The 15,851-nt window shown below is 38.1% G+C and overlaps 56 non-coding genes and 3 pseudogenes across 56 annotated transcripts; all 59 read right to left on the minus strand.

The window, feature by feature from the left end:
- Positions 1-20: 20 nt before the first annotated feature.
- On the minus strand, positions 21-139 carry LOC145756547 (5S ribosomal RNA). The gene has a single exon (XR_014284660.1). It is a non-coding gene; the product is annotated as a 5S ribosomal RNA (ribosomal RNA).
- Positions 140-307: 168 nt separating this feature from the next.
- On the minus strand, positions 308-426 carry LOC145758537 (5S ribosomal RNA). The gene has a single exon (XR_014286492.1). It is a non-coding gene; the product is annotated as a 5S ribosomal RNA (ribosomal RNA).
- Positions 427-594: 168 nt separating this feature from the next.
- LOC145756826 (5S ribosomal RNA) lies at positions 595-713 on the minus strand. Its single transcript, XR_014284924.1, has one exon. It is a non-coding gene; the product is annotated as a 5S ribosomal RNA (ribosomal RNA).
- Positions 714-880: 167 nt separating this feature from the next.
- On the minus strand, positions 881-999 carry LOC145756924 (5S ribosomal RNA). The gene has a single exon (XR_014285019.1). It is a non-coding gene; the product is annotated as a 5S ribosomal RNA (ribosomal RNA).
- A 54-nt stretch (positions 1,000-1,053) lies between these two features.
- Positions 1,054-1,172, minus strand: LOC145756842 (5S ribosomal RNA). The gene has a single exon (XR_014284941.1). It is a non-coding gene; the product is annotated as a 5S ribosomal RNA (ribosomal RNA).
- Positions 1,173-1,340: 168 nt separating this feature from the next.
- Positions 1,341-1,459, minus strand: LOC145756380 (5S ribosomal RNA). Its single transcript, XR_014284503.1, has one exon. It is a non-coding gene; the product is annotated as a 5S ribosomal RNA (ribosomal RNA).
- A 54-nt stretch (positions 1,460-1,513) lies between these two features.
- Positions 1,514-1,632, minus strand: LOC145756586 (5S ribosomal RNA). Its single transcript, XR_014284697.1, has one exon. It is a non-coding gene; the product is annotated as a 5S ribosomal RNA (ribosomal RNA).
- Positions 1,633-1,800: 168 nt separating this feature from the next.
- On the minus strand, positions 1,801-1,919 carry LOC145757055 (5S ribosomal RNA). The gene has a single exon (XR_014285141.1). It is a non-coding gene; the product is annotated as a 5S ribosomal RNA (ribosomal RNA).
- A 168-nt stretch (positions 1,920-2,087) lies between these two features.
- On the minus strand, positions 2,088-2,205 carry LOC145756946 (5S ribosomal RNA). The gene has a single exon (XR_014285040.1). It is a non-coding gene; the product is annotated as a 5S ribosomal RNA (ribosomal RNA).
- A 162-nt stretch (positions 2,206-2,367) lies between these two features.
- Positions 2,368-2,486, minus strand: LOC145756533 (5S ribosomal RNA). The gene has a single exon (XR_014284646.1). It is a non-coding gene; the product is annotated as a 5S ribosomal RNA (ribosomal RNA).
- Positions 2,487-2,654: 168 nt separating this feature from the next.
- On the minus strand, positions 2,655-2,773 carry LOC145756934 (5S ribosomal RNA). Its single transcript, XR_014285029.1, has one exon. It is a non-coding gene; the product is annotated as a 5S ribosomal RNA (ribosomal RNA).
- Positions 2,774-2,941: 168 nt separating this feature from the next.
- LOC145757156 (5S ribosomal RNA) lies at positions 2,942-3,060 on the minus strand. Its single transcript, XR_014285236.1, has one exon. It is a non-coding gene; the product is annotated as a 5S ribosomal RNA (ribosomal RNA).
- Positions 3,061-3,223: 163 nt separating this feature from the next.
- On the minus strand, positions 3,224-3,342 carry LOC145756935 (5S ribosomal RNA). The gene has a single exon (XR_014285030.1). It is a non-coding gene; the product is annotated as a 5S ribosomal RNA (ribosomal RNA).
- Positions 3,343-3,510: 168 nt separating this feature from the next.
- LOC145757157 (5S ribosomal RNA) lies at positions 3,511-3,629 on the minus strand. Its single transcript, XR_014285237.1, has one exon. It is a non-coding gene; the product is annotated as a 5S ribosomal RNA (ribosomal RNA).
- A 163-nt stretch (positions 3,630-3,792) lies between these two features.
- LOC145756890 (5S ribosomal RNA) lies at positions 3,793-3,911 on the minus strand. The gene has a single exon (XR_014284988.1). It is a non-coding gene; the product is annotated as a 5S ribosomal RNA (ribosomal RNA).
- A 163-nt stretch (positions 3,912-4,074) lies between these two features.
- On the minus strand, positions 4,075-4,193 carry LOC145756352 (5S ribosomal RNA). Its single transcript, XR_014284477.1, has one exon. It is a non-coding gene; the product is annotated as a 5S ribosomal RNA (ribosomal RNA).
- Positions 4,194-4,361: 168 nt separating this feature from the next.
- LOC145758538 (5S ribosomal RNA) lies at positions 4,362-4,480 on the minus strand. The gene has a single exon (XR_014286493.1). It is a non-coding gene; the product is annotated as a 5S ribosomal RNA (ribosomal RNA).
- Positions 4,481-4,648: 168 nt separating this feature from the next.
- Positions 4,649-4,767, minus strand: LOC145756429 (5S ribosomal RNA). Its single transcript, XR_014284550.1, has one exon. It is a non-coding gene; the product is annotated as a 5S ribosomal RNA (ribosomal RNA).
- Positions 4,768-4,935: 168 nt separating this feature from the next.
- On the minus strand, positions 4,936-5,054 carry LOC145758539 (5S ribosomal RNA). Its single transcript, XR_014286494.1, has one exon. It is a non-coding gene; the product is annotated as a 5S ribosomal RNA (ribosomal RNA).
- A 168-nt stretch (positions 5,055-5,222) lies between these two features.
- On the minus strand, positions 5,223-5,341 carry LOC145756394 (5S ribosomal RNA). Its single transcript, XR_014284516.1, has one exon. It is a non-coding gene; the product is annotated as a 5S ribosomal RNA (ribosomal RNA).
- Positions 5,342-5,508: 167 nt separating this feature from the next.
- LOC145756874 (5S ribosomal RNA) lies at positions 5,509-5,627 on the minus strand. Its single transcript, XR_014284972.1, has one exon. It is a non-coding gene; the product is annotated as a 5S ribosomal RNA (ribosomal RNA).
- A 163-nt stretch (positions 5,628-5,790) lies between these two features.
- On the minus strand, positions 5,791-5,909 carry LOC145756893 (5S ribosomal RNA). Its single transcript, XR_014284990.1, has one exon. It is a non-coding gene; the product is annotated as a 5S ribosomal RNA (ribosomal RNA).
- A 163-nt stretch (positions 5,910-6,072) lies between these two features.
- LOC145756879 (5S ribosomal RNA) lies at positions 6,073-6,191 on the minus strand. The gene has a single exon (XR_014284977.1). It is a non-coding gene; the product is annotated as a 5S ribosomal RNA (ribosomal RNA).
- A 168-nt stretch (positions 6,192-6,359) lies between these two features.
- LOC145758540 (5S ribosomal RNA) lies at positions 6,360-6,478 on the minus strand. The gene has a single exon (XR_014286495.1). It is a non-coding gene; the product is annotated as a 5S ribosomal RNA (ribosomal RNA).
- A 168-nt stretch (positions 6,479-6,646) lies between these two features.
- Positions 6,647-6,765, minus strand: LOC145756829 (5S ribosomal RNA). The gene has a single exon (XR_014284927.1). It is a non-coding gene; the product is annotated as a 5S ribosomal RNA (ribosomal RNA).
- A 167-nt stretch (positions 6,766-6,932) lies between these two features.
- Positions 6,933-7,051, minus strand: LOC145756875 (5S ribosomal RNA). The gene has a single exon (XR_014284973.1). It is a non-coding gene; the product is annotated as a 5S ribosomal RNA (ribosomal RNA).
- Positions 7,052-7,214: 163 nt separating this feature from the next.
- LOC145756894 (5S ribosomal RNA) lies at positions 7,215-7,333 on the minus strand. The gene has a single exon (XR_014284991.1). It is a non-coding gene; the product is annotated as a 5S ribosomal RNA (ribosomal RNA).
- Positions 7,334-7,496: 163 nt separating this feature from the next.
- On the minus strand, positions 7,497-7,615 carry LOC145756881 (5S ribosomal RNA). The gene has a single exon (XR_014284979.1). It is a non-coding gene; the product is annotated as a 5S ribosomal RNA (ribosomal RNA).
- A 168-nt stretch (positions 7,616-7,783) lies between these two features.
- LOC145758541 (5S ribosomal RNA) lies at positions 7,784-7,902 on the minus strand. The gene has a single exon (XR_014286496.1). It is a non-coding gene; the product is annotated as a 5S ribosomal RNA (ribosomal RNA).
- Positions 7,903-8,070: 168 nt separating this feature from the next.
- On the minus strand, positions 8,071-8,189 carry LOC145756830 (5S ribosomal RNA). Its single transcript, XR_014284929.1, has one exon. It is a non-coding gene; the product is annotated as a 5S ribosomal RNA (ribosomal RNA).
- A 167-nt stretch (positions 8,190-8,356) lies between these two features.
- Positions 8,357-8,475, minus strand: LOC145756340 (5S ribosomal RNA). The gene has a single exon (XR_014284466.1). It is a non-coding gene; the product is annotated as a 5S ribosomal RNA (ribosomal RNA).
- A 168-nt stretch (positions 8,476-8,643) lies between these two features.
- On the minus strand, positions 8,644-8,762 carry LOC145758543 (5S ribosomal RNA). The gene has a single exon (XR_014286498.1). It is a non-coding gene; the product is annotated as a 5S ribosomal RNA (ribosomal RNA).
- Positions 8,763-8,929: 167 nt separating this feature from the next.
- On the minus strand, positions 8,930-9,048 carry LOC145756925 (5S ribosomal RNA). The gene has a single exon (XR_014285020.1). It is a non-coding gene; the product is annotated as a 5S ribosomal RNA (ribosomal RNA).
- A 54-nt stretch (positions 9,049-9,102) lies between these two features.
- LOC145756843 (5S ribosomal RNA) lies at positions 9,103-9,221 on the minus strand. The gene has a single exon (XR_014284942.1). It is a non-coding gene; the product is annotated as a 5S ribosomal RNA (ribosomal RNA).
- A 168-nt stretch (positions 9,222-9,389) lies between these two features.
- Positions 9,390-9,508, minus strand: LOC145758498 (5S ribosomal RNA). Its single transcript, XR_014286456.1, has one exon. It is a non-coding gene; the product is annotated as a 5S ribosomal RNA (ribosomal RNA).
- Positions 9,509-9,670: 162 nt separating this feature from the next.
- Positions 9,671-9,789, minus strand: LOC145757194 (5S ribosomal RNA; annotated as a pseudogene).
- Positions 9,790-9,843: 54 nt separating this feature from the next.
- Positions 9,844-9,962, minus strand: LOC145756936 (5S ribosomal RNA). The gene has a single exon (XR_014285031.1). It is a non-coding gene; the product is annotated as a 5S ribosomal RNA (ribosomal RNA).
- Positions 9,963-10,130: 168 nt separating this feature from the next.
- Positions 10,131-10,249, minus strand: LOC145756930 (5S ribosomal RNA). The gene has a single exon (XR_014285025.1). It is a non-coding gene; the product is annotated as a 5S ribosomal RNA (ribosomal RNA).
- Positions 10,250-10,417: 168 nt separating this feature from the next.
- On the minus strand, positions 10,418-10,536 carry LOC145758480 (5S ribosomal RNA). The gene has a single exon (XR_014286439.1). It is a non-coding gene; the product is annotated as a 5S ribosomal RNA (ribosomal RNA).
- Positions 10,537-10,704: 168 nt separating this feature from the next.
- On the minus strand, positions 10,705-10,823 carry LOC145758499 (5S ribosomal RNA). Its single transcript, XR_014286457.1, has one exon. It is a non-coding gene; the product is annotated as a 5S ribosomal RNA (ribosomal RNA).
- A 162-nt stretch (positions 10,824-10,985) lies between these two features.
- LOC145757196 (5S ribosomal RNA) lies at positions 10,986-11,104 on the minus strand (annotated as a pseudogene).
- A 54-nt stretch (positions 11,105-11,158) lies between these two features.
- LOC145756937 (5S ribosomal RNA) lies at positions 11,159-11,277 on the minus strand. The gene has a single exon (XR_014285032.1). It is a non-coding gene; the product is annotated as a 5S ribosomal RNA (ribosomal RNA).
- Positions 11,278-11,445: 168 nt separating this feature from the next.
- On the minus strand, positions 11,446-11,564 carry LOC145756931 (5S ribosomal RNA). Its single transcript, XR_014285026.1, has one exon. It is a non-coding gene; the product is annotated as a 5S ribosomal RNA (ribosomal RNA).
- Positions 11,565-11,732: 168 nt separating this feature from the next.
- On the minus strand, positions 11,733-11,851 carry LOC145758481 (5S ribosomal RNA). Its single transcript, XR_014286440.1, has one exon. It is a non-coding gene; the product is annotated as a 5S ribosomal RNA (ribosomal RNA).
- A 168-nt stretch (positions 11,852-12,019) lies between these two features.
- Positions 12,020-12,138, minus strand: LOC145756195 (5S ribosomal RNA). Its single transcript, XR_014284327.1, has one exon. It is a non-coding gene; the product is annotated as a 5S ribosomal RNA (ribosomal RNA).
- Positions 12,139-12,300: 162 nt separating this feature from the next.
- Positions 12,301-12,419, minus strand: LOC145757166 (5S ribosomal RNA). The gene has a single exon (XR_014285246.1). It is a non-coding gene; the product is annotated as a 5S ribosomal RNA (ribosomal RNA).
- Positions 12,420-12,473: 54 nt separating this feature from the next.
- LOC145756940 (5S ribosomal RNA) lies at positions 12,474-12,592 on the minus strand. The gene has a single exon (XR_014285034.1). It is a non-coding gene; the product is annotated as a 5S ribosomal RNA (ribosomal RNA).
- A 168-nt stretch (positions 12,593-12,760) lies between these two features.
- LOC145756395 (5S ribosomal RNA) lies at positions 12,761-12,879 on the minus strand. The gene has a single exon (XR_014284517.1). It is a non-coding gene; the product is annotated as a 5S ribosomal RNA (ribosomal RNA).
- Positions 12,880-13,047: 168 nt separating this feature from the next.
- Positions 13,048-13,166, minus strand: LOC145758544 (5S ribosomal RNA). The gene has a single exon (XR_014286499.1). It is a non-coding gene; the product is annotated as a 5S ribosomal RNA (ribosomal RNA).
- Positions 13,167-13,333: 167 nt separating this feature from the next.
- On the minus strand, positions 13,334-13,452 carry LOC145756926 (5S ribosomal RNA). Its single transcript, XR_014285021.1, has one exon. It is a non-coding gene; the product is annotated as a 5S ribosomal RNA (ribosomal RNA).
- A 54-nt stretch (positions 13,453-13,506) lies between these two features.
- On the minus strand, positions 13,507-13,625 carry LOC145757069 (5S ribosomal RNA). The gene has a single exon (XR_014285154.1). It is a non-coding gene; the product is annotated as a 5S ribosomal RNA (ribosomal RNA).
- Positions 13,626-13,793: 168 nt separating this feature from the next.
- LOC145758545 (5S ribosomal RNA) lies at positions 13,794-13,912 on the minus strand. Its single transcript, XR_014286500.1, has one exon. It is a non-coding gene; the product is annotated as a 5S ribosomal RNA (ribosomal RNA).
- Positions 13,913-14,080: 168 nt separating this feature from the next.
- On the minus strand, positions 14,081-14,199 carry LOC145758483 (5S ribosomal RNA). The gene has a single exon (XR_014286442.1). It is a non-coding gene; the product is annotated as a 5S ribosomal RNA (ribosomal RNA).
- Positions 14,200-14,367: 168 nt separating this feature from the next.
- LOC145756196 (5S ribosomal RNA) lies at positions 14,368-14,486 on the minus strand. The gene has a single exon (XR_014284328.1). It is a non-coding gene; the product is annotated as a 5S ribosomal RNA (ribosomal RNA).
- A 162-nt stretch (positions 14,487-14,648) lies between these two features.
- Positions 14,649-14,767, minus strand: LOC145757204 (5S ribosomal RNA; annotated as a pseudogene).
- A 54-nt stretch (positions 14,768-14,821) lies between these two features.
- LOC145756941 (5S ribosomal RNA) lies at positions 14,822-14,940 on the minus strand. Its single transcript, XR_014285035.1, has one exon. It is a non-coding gene; the product is annotated as a 5S ribosomal RNA (ribosomal RNA).
- A 168-nt stretch (positions 14,941-15,108) lies between these two features.
- Positions 15,109-15,227, minus strand: LOC145756477 (5S ribosomal RNA). Its single transcript, XR_014284595.1, has one exon. It is a non-coding gene; the product is annotated as a 5S ribosomal RNA (ribosomal RNA).
- A 168-nt stretch (positions 15,228-15,395) lies between these two features.
- On the minus strand, positions 15,396-15,514 carry LOC145758485 (5S ribosomal RNA). Its single transcript, XR_014286443.1, has one exon. It is a non-coding gene; the product is annotated as a 5S ribosomal RNA (ribosomal RNA).
- A 168-nt stretch (positions 15,515-15,682) lies between these two features.
- On the minus strand, positions 15,683-15,801 carry LOC145756197 (5S ribosomal RNA). Its single transcript, XR_014284329.1, has one exon. It is a non-coding gene; the product is annotated as a 5S ribosomal RNA (ribosomal RNA).
- Between the last annotated feature and the right edge of the window lie 50 nt (positions 15,802-15,851).

The raw sequence follows: 15,851 nt of genomic DNA on the forward strand, positions 1-15,851 counted from the left end.
ATGCTAAAAAACTTATAAATTGCCTACGACACCCGGTATTCCCAGGCGGTCACCCATCCAAGTACTAACCGGGCCCGACGTTGCTTAACTTCCCAGATCGGACGAGATGGGGTGTACTCAAGGTGGTATGGTCGTAGGCAATGTGATTTGGTGAGCCAACACATTTATTATTAACCGTGTATATTTAAAATAAAATAAATGACTTGTGTCGCTTAGCAATTATATCAAATGCATTAATTTTTAAAAATTTTGATAAAAAATGACTTTTACATAAAGTACTTTTTAATATGCTAAAAAACTTATAAAACGCCTACGACACCCGGTATTCCCAGGCGGTCACCCATCCAAGTACTAACCGGGCCCGACGTTGCTTAACTTCCCAGATCGGACGAGATGGGGTGTACTCAACGTGGTATGGTCGTAGGCAATGTGATGTGGTGAGCCAACACATTTATCATTAACCGTGTATATTTAAAATAAAATAAATGACTTGCGTCGCTTAGCAGTTATATCAAATATATTAATTTTCAAAAATTTTGATAAAAAATGACTTCTACATAAAGTACTTTTTAATATGCTAAAAAACTTATAAAACGCCTACGACACCCGGTATTCCCAGGCGGTCACTCATCCAAGTACTAACCGGGCCCGACGTTGCTTAACTTCCCAGATCGGACGAGATGGGGTGTACTCAACGTGGTATGGTCGTAGGCAATGTGATTTGGTGAGCCAACACATTTATTATTAACCGTGTATATTTAAAATAAAATAAATGACTTGTGTCGCTTAGCAATTATATCAAATATATTAATTTTCAAAAATTTCGATAAAAATGACTTATACATAAGGTACTTTCTAATATGCTAAAAAACTTATAAAATGCCTACGACACCCTGTATTCCCAGGCGGTCACCCATCCAAGTACTAACCGGGCCCGACGTTGCTTAACATCCCAGATCAGACGAGATGGGGTGTATTCAACGTGGTATGGTCGTAGGCAATGTGATGTGGTGAGCCAACACATTTAACATTACCCAGGTATATTTAAAATAAAATCTACGACACCCGGTATTCCCAGGCGGTAACCCATCCAAGTACTAACCGGGCCCGACGTTGCTTAACTTCCCAGATCGGACGAGATGGGGTGTATTCAACGTGGTATAGTCGTAGGCAATGTGATGTGGTGAGCCAACATATTTAACATTAACCATGTATATTTAAAATAAAATATATGTCTTGCGTCGCTTGGCAATTATATCTAAATATATTCATTTTCAAAAATTTCGATAAAAATGACTTATACATAAAGTACTTTGTAATATGCTAAAAAACTTATAAAATGCCTACGACACCCGGTATTCCCAGGCGGTCACCCATCCAAGTACTAACCGGGCCCGACGTTGCTTAACTTCCCAGATCAGACGAGATGGGGTGTATTTAACGTGGTATGGTCGTAGGCAATGTGATGTGGTGAGCCAACACATTTAACATTACCCAGGTATATTTAAAATAAAATCTACGACACCCGGTATTCCCAGGCGGTCACCCATCCAAGTACTAACCGGGCCCGACGTTGCTTAACTTCCCAGATCGGACGAGATGGGGTGTACTCAACGTGGTATGGTCGTAGGCAATGTGATTTGGTGAGCCAACACATTTATTATTAACCGTGTATATTTAAAATAAAATAAATGACTTGTGTCGCTTAGCAATTATATCAAATGTATTAATTTTAAAAAATTTTGATAAAAAATGACTTTTACATAAAGTACTTTTTAATATGCTAAAAAACTTATAAAACGCCTACGACACCCGGTATTCCCAGGCGGTCACCCATCCAAGTACTAACCGGGGCCGACGTTGCTTAACTTCCCAGATCGGACGAGATGGGGTGTACTCAACGTGGTATGTTCGTAGGCAATGTGATGTGGTGAGCCAACACATTTATCATTAAATGTGTATATTTAAAATAAAATAAATGACTTGCGTCGCTTAGCAATTATATCAAATATATTAGTTTTCAAAAATTTTGATAAAAAATGACTTCTACATAAAGTACTTTCTAATATTCTATAAAACTTATAAAATGCCTACGACACCCGGTATTCCCAGGCGGTCACCCATCCAAGTACTAACCGGGCCCGACGTTGTTTAACTTCCCAGATCGGACGAGATGGGTGTATTCAACGTGGTATGATCGTAGGCAATGTGATGTGCCAACACATTTAACATTACCCAGGTATATTTAAAATAAAATAAATGACTTGCGTCGCTTAGCAATTATATCAAATATATTAATTTTCAAAAATTTTGATAAAAATGACTTATACATAAGGTACTTTCTAATATGCTAAAAAACTTAAAAAATGCCTACGACACCCGGTATACCCAGGCGGTCACCCATCCAAGTACTAACCGGGCCCGACGTTGCTTAACTTCCCAGATCGGACGAGATGGGGTATATTCAACGTGGTATGGTCGTAGGCAATGTGATGTGGTGAGCCAACACATTTATCATTAACCGTGTATATTTAAAATAAAATAATTGACTTGCGTCGCTTAGCAGTTATATCAAATATATTAATTTTCAAAAATTTTGATAAAAAATGACTTCTACATAAGGTACTTTTTAATATGCTAAAAAACTTATAAAACGCCTACGACACCCGATATTCCCAGGCGGTCACCCATCCAAGTACTAACCGGGCCCGACGTTGCTTAACTTCCCAGATCGGACGAGATGGGGTGTACTTAACGTGGTATGGTCATAGGCAATGAGATGTGGTGAGCCAACACATTTATCATTAACCGTGTATATTTAAAATAAAATAAATGACTTGCGTCGCCTAGCAATTATATCAAATACATTAATTTTCAAAAATTTTGATAAAAAATGACTTCTACATAAAGTACTTTCTAATATGCTAAAAAACTTGTAAAATGCCTACGACACCCGGTATTCCCAGGCGCTCACCCATCCAAGTACTAACCGGGCCCGACGTTGCTTAACTTCCCAGATCGGACGAGATGGGGTGTACTCAAGGTGGTGTGGTCGTAGGCAATGTGATAAGCCAACACATTTATCATTACCCGTGTATATTTAAAATAAAATAAATGACTTGCGTCGCTTAGCAGTTATATCAAATATATTAATTTTCAAAAATTTTGATAAAAAATGACTTCTACATAAGGTACTTTTTAATATGCTAAAAAACTTATAAAACGCCTACGACACCCGATATTCCCAGGCGGTCACCCATCCAAGTACTAACCGGGCCCGACGTTGCTTAACTTCCCAGATCGGACGAGATGGGGTGTACTTAACGTGGTATGGTCATAGGCAATGAGATGTGGTGAGCCAACACATTTATCATTAACCGTGTATATTTAAAATAAAATAAATGACTTGCGTCGCCTAGCAATTATATCAAATACATTAATTTTCAAAAATTTTGATAAAAAATGACTTCTACATAAAGTACTTTCTAATATGCTAAAAAACTTGTAAAATGCCTACGACACCCGGTATTCCCAGGCGCTCACCCATCCAAGTACTAACCGGGCCCGACGTTGCTTAACTTCCCAGATCGGACGAGATGGGGTGTACTCAAGGTGGTGTGGTCGTAGGCAATGTGATAAGCCAACACATTTATCATTACCCGTGTATATTTAAAATAAAATAAATGACTTGCGTCGCCTAGCAATTATATCAAATATATTAATTTTCAAAAATTTTGATAAAAAATGACTTCTACATAAAGTACTTTCTAATATGCTAAAAAACTTATAAAATGCCTACGACACCCGGTATTCCCAGGCGGTCACCCATCCAAGTACTAACCGGGCCCGACGTTGCTTAACTTCCCAGATCGGACGAGATGGGGTGTACTCAAGGTGGTGTGGTCGTAGGCAATGTGATGTGGCAACACATTTATCATTACCCGTGTATATTTAAAATAAAATAAATGACTTGCGTCGCTTAGCAATTATATCAAATATATTAGTTTTCAAAAATTTTGATTAAAAATGACTTCTACATAAAGTACTTTCTAATATGCTAAAAAACTTATAAATTGCCTACGACACCCGGTATTCCCAGGCGGTCACCCATCCAAGTACTAACCGGGCCCGACGTTGCTTAACTTCCCAGATCGGACGAGATGGAGTGTACTCAACGTGGTATGGTCGTAGGCAATGTGATTTGGTGAGCCAACACATTTATTATTAACCGTGTAAATTTAAAATAAAATAAATGACTTGTGTCGCTTAGCAATTATATCAAATGCATTAATTTTTAAAAATTTTGATAAAAAATGACTTTTACATAAAGTACTTTTTAATATGCTAAAAAACTTATAAAACGCCTACGACACCCGGTATTCCCAGGCGGTCACCCATCCAAGTACTAACCGGGCCCGACGTTGCTTAACTTCCCAGATCGGACGAGATGGGGTGTACTCAACGTGGTATGGTCGTAGGCAATGTGATGTGGTGAGCCAACACATTTATCATTAACCGTGTATATTTAAAATAAAATAAATGACTTGCGTCGCTTAGCAGTTATATCAAATATATTAATTTTCAAAAATTTTGATAAAAAATGACTTCTACATAAAGTACTTTTTAATATGCTAAAAAACTTATAAAACGCCTACGACACCCGGTATTCCCAGGCGGTCACCCATCCAAGTACTAACCGGGCCCGACGTTGCTTAACTTCCCAGATCGGACGAGATGGAGTGTACTCAACGTGGTATGGTCGTAGGCAATGTGATTTGGTGAGCCAACACATTTATTATTAACCGTGTAAATTTAAAATAAAATAAATGACTTGTGTCGCTTAGCAATTATATCAAATGCATTAATTTTTAAAAATTTTGATAAAAAATGACTTTTACATAAAGTACTTTTTAATATGCTAAAAAACTTATAAAACGCCTACGACACCCGGTATTCCCAGGCGGTCACCCATCCAAGTACTAACCGGGCCCGACGTTGCTTAACTTCCCAGATCGGACGAGATGGGGTGTACTCAACGTGGTATGGTCGTAGGCAATGTGATGTGGTGAGCCAACACATTTATCATTAACCGTGTATATTTAAAATAAAATAAATGACTTGCGTCGCTTAGCAGTTATATCAAATATATTAATTTTCAAAAATTTTGATAAAAAATGACTTCTACATAAAGTACTTTTTAATATGCTAAAAAACTTATAAAACGCCTACGACACCCGATATTCCCAGGCGGTCACCCATCCAAGTACTAACCGGGCCCGACGTTGCTTAACTTCCCAGATCGGACGAGATGGGGTGTACTCAACGTGGTATGGTCGTAGGCATTGTGATTAGTTGAGCCAACACATTTATTATTAACCGTGTATATTTAAAATAAAATAAATGACTTGTGTCGCTTAGCAATTATATCAAATATATTAATTTTCAAAAATTTCGATAAAAATGACTTATACATAAGGTACTTTCTAATATGCTAAAAAACTTATAAAATGCCTACGACACCCGGTATTCCCAGGCGGTCACCCATCCAAGTACTAACCGGGCCCGACATTGCTTAACTTCCCAGATCGGACGAGATGGGGTGTACTCAAGGTGGTGTGGTCGTAGGCAATGTGATGTGCCAACACATTTATCATTACCCGTGTATATTTAAAATAAAATAAATGACTTGCGTCGCCTAGCAATTATATCAAATATATTAATTTTCAAAAATTTTGATAAAAAATGACTTCTACATAAAGTACTTTCTAATATGCTAAAAAACTTATTAAATGCCTACGACACCCGGTATTCCCAGGCGGTCACCCATCCAAGTACTAACCGGGCCCGACGTTGCTTAACTTCCCAGATCGGACGAGATGGGGTGTACTCAAGGTGGTGTGGTCGTAGGCAATGTGATGTGCCAACACATTTATCATTACCCGTGTATATTTAAAATAAAATAAATGACTTGCGTCGCTTAGCAATTATATCAAATATATTAGTTTTCAAAAATTTTGATTAAAAATGACTTCTACATAAAGTACTTTCTAATATGCTAAAAAACTTATAAATTGCCTTCGACACCCGGTATTCCCAGGCGGTCACCCATCCAAGTACTAACCGGGCCCGACGTTGCTTAACTTCCCAGATCGGACGAGATGGAGTGTACTCAACGTGGTATGGTCGTAGGCAATGTGATTTGGTGAGCCAACACATTTATTATTAACCGTGTATATTTAAAATAAAATAAATGACTTGTGTCGCTTAGCAATTATATCAAATGCATTAATTTTTAAAAATTTTGATAAAAAATGACTTTTACATAAAGTACTTTTTAATATGCTAAAAAACTTATAAAACGCCTACGACACCCGGTATTCCCAGGCGGTCACCCATCCAAGTACTAACCGGGCCCGACGTTGCTTAACTTCCCAGATCGGACGAGATGGGGTGTACTCAACGTGGTATGGTCGTAGGCAATGTGATGTGGTGAGCCAACACATTTATCATTAACCGTGTATATTTAAAATAAAATAAATGACTTGCGTCGCTTAGCAGTTATATCAAATATATTAATTTTCAAAAATTTTGATAAAAAATGACTTCTACATAAAGTATTTTTTAATATGCTAAAAAACTTATAAAACGCCTACGACACCCGGTATTCCCAGGCGGTCACCCATCCAAGTACTAACCGGGCCCGACGTTGCTTAACTTCCTAGATCGGACGAGATGGGGTGTACTCAACGTGGTATGGTCGTAGGCATTGTGATTTGGTGAGCTAACACATTTATTATTAACCGTGTATATTTAAAATAAAATAAATGACTTGTGTCGCTTAGCAATTATATCAAATATATTAATTTTCAAAAATTTCGATAAAAATGACTTATACATAAGGTACTTTCTAATATGCTAAAAAACTTATAAAATGCCTACGACACCCGGTATTCCCAGGCGGTCACCCATCCAAGTACTAACCGGGCCCGACATTGCTTAACTTCCCAGATCGGACGAGATGGGGTGTACTCAAGGTGGTGTGGTCGTAGGCAATGTGATGTGCCAACACATTTATCATTACCCGTGTATATTTAAAATAAAATAAATGACTTGCGTCGCCTAGCAATTATATCAAATATATTAATTTTCAAAAATTTTGATAAAAAATGACTTCTACATAAAGTACTTTCTAATATGCTAAAAAACTTATTAAATGCCTACGACACCCGGTATTCCCAGGCGGTCACCCATCCAAGTACTAACCGGGCCCGACGTTGCTTAACTTCCCAGATCGGACGAGATGGGGTGTACTCAAGGTGGTGTGGTCGTAGGCAATGTGATGTGCCAACACATTTATCATTACCCGTGTATATTTAAAATAAAATAAATGACTTGCGTCGCTTAGCAATTATATCAAATATATTAGTTTTCAAAAATTTTGATTAAAAATGACTTCTACATAAAGTACTTTCTAATATGCTAAAAAACTTATAAATTGCCTTCGACACCCGGTATTCCCAGGCGGTCACCCATCCAAGTACTAACCGGGCCCGACGTTGCTTAACTTCCCAGATCGGACGAGATGGAGTGTACTCAACGTGGTATGGTCGTAGGCAATGTGATTTGGTGAGCCAACACATTTATTATTAACCGTGTATATTTAAAATAAAATAAATGACTTGTGTCGCTTAGCAATTATATCAAATGCATTAATTTTTAAAAATTTTGATAAAAAATGACTTTTACATAAAGTACTTTTTAATATGCTAAAAAACTTATAAAACGCCTACGACACCCGGTATTCCCAGGCGGTCACCCATCCAAGTACTAACCGGGCCCGACGTTGCTTAACTTCCCAGATCGGACGAGATGGGGTGTACTCAACGTGGTATGGTCGTAGGCAATGTGATGTGGTGAGCCAACACATTTATCATTAACCGTGTATATTTAAAATAAAATAAATGACTTGCGTCGCTTAGCAGTTATATCAAATATATTAATTTTCAAAAATTTTGATAAAAAATGACTTCTACATAAAGTATTTTTTAATATGCTAAAAAACTTATAAAACGCCTACGACACCCGGTATTCCCAGGCGGTCACCCATCCAAGTACTAACCGGGCCCGACGTTGCTTAACTTCCTAGATCGGACGAGATGGGGTGTACTCAACGTGGTATGGTCGTAGGCATTGTGATTTGGTGAGCTAACACATTTATTATTAACCGTGTATATTTAAAATAAAATAAATGACTTGTGTCGCTTAGCAATTATATCAAATATATTAATTTTCAAAAATTTCGATAAAAATGACTTATACATAAGGTACTTTCTAATATGCTAAAAAACTTATAAAATGCCTACGACACCCGGTATTCCCAGGCGGTCACCCATCCAAGTACTAACCGGGCCCGACATTGCTTAACTTCCCAGATCGGACGAGATGGGGTGTACTCAACGTGGTATGGTCGTAGGCAATGTGATGTGGTGAGCCAACACATTTATCATTAACCGTGTATATTTAAAATAAAATAAATGACTTGCGTCGCTTAGCAGTTATATCAAATATATTAATTTTCAAAAATTTTGATAAAAAATGACTTCTACATAAAGTACTTTTTAATATGCTAAAAAACTTATAAAACGCCTACGACACCCGGTATTCCCAGGCGGTCACCCATCCAAGTACTAACCGGGCCCGACGTTGCTTAACTTCCCAGATCGGACGAGATGGGGTGTACTCAACGTGGTATGGTCGTAGGCAATGTGATTTGGTGAGCCAACACATTTATTATTAACCGTGTATATTTAAAATAAAATAAATGACTTGTGTCGCTTAGCAATTATATCAAATATATTAATTTTCAAAAATTTCGATAAAAATGACTTATACATAAGGTACTTTCTAATATGCTAAAAAACTTATAAAATGCCTACGACACCCTGTATTCCCAGGCGGTCACCCATCCAAGTACTAACCGGGCCCGACGTTGCTTAACATCCCAGATCAGACGAGATGGGGTGTATTCAACGTGGTATGGTCGTAGGCAATGTGATGTGGTGAGCCAACACATTTAACATTACCCAGGTATATTTAAAATAAAATCTACGACACCCGGTATTCCCAGGCGGTAACCCATCCAAGTACTAACCGGGCCCGACGTTGCTTAACTTCCCAGATCGGACGAGATGGGGTGTATTCAACGTGGTATAGTCGTAGGCAATGTGATGTGGTGAGCCAACATATTTAACATTAACCATGTATATTTAAAATAAAATATATGTCTTGCGTCGCTTGGCAATTATATCTATATATATTCATTTTCAAAAATTTCGATAAAAATGACTTATACATAAAGTACTTTGTAATATGCTAAAAAACTTATAAAATGCCTACGACACCCGGTATTCCCAGGCGGTCACCCATCCAAGTACTAACCGGGCCCGACGTTGTTTAACTTCCCAGATCGGACGAGATGGGGTGTATTCAACGTGGTATGATCGTAGGCAATGTGATGTGCCAACACATTTAACATTACCCAGGTATATTTAAAATAAAATAAATGACTTGCGTCGCTTAGCAATTATATCAAATATATTAATTTTTAAAAATTTCGATAAAAATGACTTATACATAAGGTACTTTCTAATATGCTAAAAAACTTAAAAAATGCCTACGACACCCGGTATACCCAGGCGGTCATCTATCCAAGTACTAACCGGGGCCGACGTTGCTTAACTTTCCAGATCGGACGAGATGGGGTGTATTCAACGTGGTATAGTCGTAGGCAATGTGATGTGGTGAGCCAACACATTTAACATTACCCAGGTATATTTAAAATAAAATCTACGACACCCGGTATTCCCAGGCGGTCACCCATCCAAGTACTAACCGGGCCCGACGTTGCTTAACTTCCCAGATCGGACGAGATGGGGTGTATTCAACGTAATATGGTCGTAGGCAATGTGATGTGGTGAGCCAACACATTTATCATTACCCGTGTATATTTAAAATAAAATAAATGACTTGCGTCGCTTAGCAGTTATATCAAATATATTAATTTTCAAAAATTTTGATAAAAAATGACTTCTACATAAGGTACTTTTTAATATGCTAAAAAACTTATAAAACGCCTACGACACCCGGTATTCCCAGGCGGTCACCGATCCAAGTACTAACCGGGCCCGACGTTGCTTAACTTCCCAGATCGGACGAGATGGGGTGTACTCAACGTGGTATGGTCGTAGGCAATGTGATGTGGTGAGCCAACACATTTATCATTAACCGTGTATATTTAAAATAAAATAAATGACTTCCGTCGCTTAGCAGTTATATCAAATATATTAATTTTCAAAAATTTTGATAAAAAATGACTTCTACATAAAGTACTTTTTAATATGCTAAAAAACTTATAAAACGCCTACGACACCCGGTATTCCCAGGCGGTCACCCATCCAAGTACTAACCGGGCCCGACGTTGCTTAACTTCCCAGATCGGACGAGATGGGGTGTATTCAACGTGGTATAGTCGTAGGCAATGTGATGTGGTGAGCCAACATATTTAACATTAACCATGTATATTTAAAATAAAATATATGTCTTGCGTCGCTTGGCAATTATATCTATATATATTCATTTTCAAAAATTTCGATAAAAATGACTTATACATAAAGTACTTTGTAATATGCTAAAAAACTTATAAAATGCCTACGACACCCGGTATTCCCAGGCGGTCACCCATCCAAGTACTAACCGGGCCCGACGTTGTTTAACTTCCCAGATCGGACGAGATGGGGTGTATTCAACGTGGTATGATCGTAGGCAATGTGATGTGCCAACACATTTAACATTACCCAGGTATATTTAAAATAAAATAAATGACTTGCGTCGCTTAGCAATTATATCAAATATATTAATTTTTAAAAATTTCGATAAAAATGACTTATACATAAGGTACTATCTAATATGCTAAAAAACTTAAAAAATGCCTACGACACCCGGTATACCCAGGCGGTCATCTATCCAAGTACTAACCGGGGCCGACGTTGCTTAACTTTCCAGATCGGACGAGATGGGGTGTATTCAACGTGGTATAGTCGTAGGCAATGTGATGTGGTGAGCCAACACATTTAACATTACCCAGGTATATTTAAAATAAAATCTACGACACCCGGTATTCCCAGGCGGTCACCCATCCAAGTACTAACCGGGCCCGACGTTGCTTAACTTCCCAGATCGGACGAGATGGGGTGTATTCAACGTAATATGGTCGTAGGCAATGTGATGTGGTGAGCCAACACATTTATCATTACCCGTGTATATTTAAAATAAAATAAATGACTTGCGTCGCTTAGCAGTTATATCAAATATATTAATTTTCAAAAATTTTGATAAAAAATGACTTCTACATAAGGTACTTTTTAATATGCTAAAAAACTTATAAAACGCCTACGACACCCGGTATTCCCAGGCGGTCACCGATCCAAGTACTAACCGGGCCCGACGTTGCTTAACTTCCCAGATCGGACGAGATGGGGTGTACTCAACGTGGTATGGTCGTAGGCAATGTGATGTGGTGAGCCAACACATTTATCATTAACCGTGTATATTTAAAATAAAATAAATGACTTCCGTCGCTTAGCAGTTATATCAAATATATTAATTTTCAAAAATTTTGATAAAAAATGACTTCTACATAAAGTACTTTTTAATATGCTAAAAAACTTATAAAACGCCTACGACACCCGGTATTCCCAGGCGGTCACCCATCCAAGTACTAACCGGGCCCGACGTTGCTTAACTTCCCAGATCGGACGAGATGGGGTGTATTCAACGTGGTATAGTCGTAGGCAATGTGATGTGGTGAGCCAACATATTTAACATTAACCATGTATATTTAAAATAAAATATATGTCTTGCGTCGCTTGGCAATTATATCTAAATATATTCATTTTCAAAAATTTCGATAAAAATGACTTATACATAAAGTACTTTGTAATATGCTAAAAAACTTATAAAATGCCTACGACACCCGGTTTTCCCAGGCGGTCACCCATCCAAGTACTAACCGGGCCCGACGTTGTTTAACTTCCCAGATCGGACGAGATGGGGTGTATTCAACGTGGTATGATCGTAGGCAATGTGATGTGCCAACACATTTAACATTACCCAGGTATATTTAAAATAAAATAAATGACTTGCGTCGCTTAGCAATTATATCAAATATATTAATTTTTAAAAATTTCGATAAAAATGACTTATACATAAGGTACTTTCTAATATGCTAAAAAACTTAAAAAATGCCTACGACACCCGGTATACCCAGGCGGTCATCCATCCAAGTACTAACCGGGGCCGACGTTGCTTAACTTTCCAGATCGGACGAGATGGGGTGTATTCAACGTGGTATAGTCGTAGGCAATGTGATGTGGTGAGCCAACACATTTAACATTACCCAGGTATATTTAAAATAAAATCTACGACACCCGGTATTCCCAGGCGGTCACCCATCCAAGTACTAACCGGGCCCGACGTTGCTTAACTTCCCAGATCGGACGAGATGGGGTGTATTCAACGTAATATGGTCGTAGGCAATGTGATGTGGTGAGCCAACACATTTATCATTACCCGTGTATATTTAAAATAAAATAAATGACTTGCGTCGCTTAGCAGTTATATCAAATATATTAATTTTCAAAAATTTTGATAAAAAATGACTTCTACATAAGGTACTTTTTAATATGCTAAAAAACTTATAAAACGCCTACGACACCCGGTATTCCCAGGCGGTCACCCATCCAAGTACTAACCGGGCCCGACATTGCTTAACTTCCCAGATCGGACGAGATGGGGTGTACTCAACGTGGTATGGTCGTAGGCAATGTGATGTGGTGAGCCAACACATTTATCATTAACCGTGTATATTTAAAATAAAATAAATGACTTGCGTCGCTTAGCAGTTATATCAAATATATTAATTTTCAAAAATTTTGATAAAAAATGACTTCTACATAAAGTACTTTTTAATATGCTAAAAAACTTATAAAACGCCTACGACACCCGGTATTCCCAGGCGGTCACCCATCCAAGTACTAACCGGGCCCGACGTTGCTTAACTTCCCAGATCGGACGAGATGGGGTGTACTCAACGTGGTATGGTCGTAGGCAATGTGATTTGGTGAGCCAACACATTTATTATTAACCGTGTATATTTAAAATAAAATAAATGACTTGTGTCGCTTAGCAATTATATCAAATATATTAATTTTCAAAAATTTCGATAAAAATGACTTATACATAAGGTACTTTCTAATATGCTAAAAAACTTATAAAATGCCTACGACACCCTGTATTCCCAGGCGGTCACCCATCCAAGTACTAACCGGGCCCGACGTTGCTTAACATCCCAGATCAGACGAGATGGGGTGTATTCAACGTGGTATGGTCGTAGGCAATGTGATGTGGTGAGCCAACACATTTAACATTACCCAGGTATATTTAAAATAAAATCTACGACACCCGGTATTCCCAGGCGGTAACCCATCCAAGTACTAACCGGGCCCGACGTTGCTTAACTTCCCAGATCGGACGAGATGGGGTGTATTCAACGTAATATGGTCGTAGGCAATGTGATGTGGTGAGCCAACACATTTATCATTACCCGTGTATATTTAAAATAAAATAAATGACTTGCGTCGCTTAGCAGTTATATCAAATATATTAATTTTCAAAAATTTTGATAAAAAATGACTTCTACATAAGGTACTTTTTAATATGCTAAAAAACTTATAAAACGCCTACGACACCCGGTATTCCCAGGCGGTCACCCATCCAAGTACTAACCGGGCCCGACGTTGCTTAACTTCCCAGATCGGACGAGATGGGGTGTACTCAACGTGGTATGGTCGTAGGCAATGTGATGTGGTGAGCCAACACATTTATCATTAACCGTGTATATTTAAAATAAAATAAATGACTTCCGTCGCTTAGCAGTTATATCAAATATATTAATTTTCAAAAATTTTGATAAAAAATGACTTCTACATAAAGTACTTTTTAATATGCTAAAAAACTTATAAAACGCCTACGACACCCGGTATTCCCAGGCGGTCACCCATCCAAGTACTAACCGGGCCCGACGTTGCTTAACTTCCCAGATCGGACGAGATGGGGTGTATTCAACGTGGTATAGTCGTAGGCAATGTGATGTGGTGAGCCAACATATTTAACATTAACCATGTATATTTAAAATAAAATATATGTCTTGCGTCGCTTGGCAATTATATCTAAATATATTCATTTTCAAAAATTTCGATAAAAATGACTTATACATAAAGTACTTTGTAATATGCTAAAAAACTTAAAAAATGCCTACGACACCCGGTTTTCCCAGGCGGTCACCCATCCAAGTACTAACCGGGCCCGACGTTGTTTAACTTCCCAGATCGGACGAGATGGGGTGTATTCAACGTGGTATGATCGTAGGCAATGTGATGTGCCAACACATTTAACATTACCCAGGTATATTTAAAATAAAATAAATGACTTGCGTCGCTTAGCAATTATATCAAATATATTAATTTTTAAAAATTTCGATAAAAATGACTTATACATAAGGTACTTTCTAATATGCTAAAAAACTTAAAAAATGCCTACGACACCCGGTATACCCAGGCGGTCATCCATCCAAGTACTAACAGGGGCCGACGTTGCTTAACTTTCCAGATCGGACGAGATGGGGTGTATTCAACGTGGTATAGTCGTAGGCAATGTGATGTGGTGAGCCAACACATTTAACATTACCCAGGTATATTTAAAATAAAATCTACGACACCCGGTATTCCCAGGCGGTCACCCATCCAAGTACTAACCGGGCCCGACGTTGCTTAACTTCCCAGATCGGACGAGATGGGGTGTATTCAACGTAATATGGTCGTAGGCAATGTGATGTGGTGAGCCAACACATTTATCATTACCCGTGTATATTTAAAATAAAATAAATGACTTGCGTCGCTTAGCAGTTATATCAAATATATTAATTTTCAAAAATTTTGATAAAAAATGACTTCTACATAAGGTACTTTTTAATATGCTAAAAAACTTATAAAACGCCTACGACACCCGGTATTCCCAGGCGGTCACCCATCCAAGTACTAACCGGGCCCGACGTTGCTTAACTTCCCAGATCGGACGAAATGGGGTGTACTCAACGTGGTATGGTCGTAGGCAATGTGATGTGGTGAGCCAACACATTTATCATTAACCGTGTATATTTAAAATAAAATAAATGACTTCCGTCGCTTAGCAGTTATATCAAATATATTAATTTTCAAAAATTTTGATAAAAAATGACTTCTACATAAAGTACTTTTTAATATGCTAAAAAACTTATAAAACGCCTACGACACCCGGTATTCCCAGGCGGTCACCCATCCAAGTACTAACCGGGCCCGACGTTGCTTAACTTCCCAGATCGGACGAGATGGGGTGTATTCAACGTGGTATAGTCGTAGGCAATGTGATGTGGTGAGCCAACATATTTAACATTAACCATGTATATTTAAAATAAAATATATGTCTTGCGTCGCTTGGCAATTATATCTAAATATATTCATTTTCAAAAATTTCGATAAAAATGACTTATACATAAAGTACTTTGTAATATGCTAAAAAACTTATAAAATGCCTACGACACCCGGTTTTCCCAGGCGGTCACCCATCCAAGTACTAACCGGGCCCGACGTTGTTTAACTTCCCAGATCGGACGAGATGGGGTGTATTCAACGTGGTATGATCGTAGGCAATGTGATGTGCCAACACATTTAACATTACCCAGGTATATTTAAAATAAA

The sequence above is a fragment of the Corella eumyota genome, chromosome 6 (genome assembly GCF_963082875.1).
Source record: "Corella eumyota chromosome 6, kaCorEumy4.1, whole genome shotgun sequence".
Taxonomy (NCBI): Eukaryota; Metazoa; Chordata; class Ascidiacea; order Phlebobranchia; family Corellidae; genus Corella; species Corella eumyota.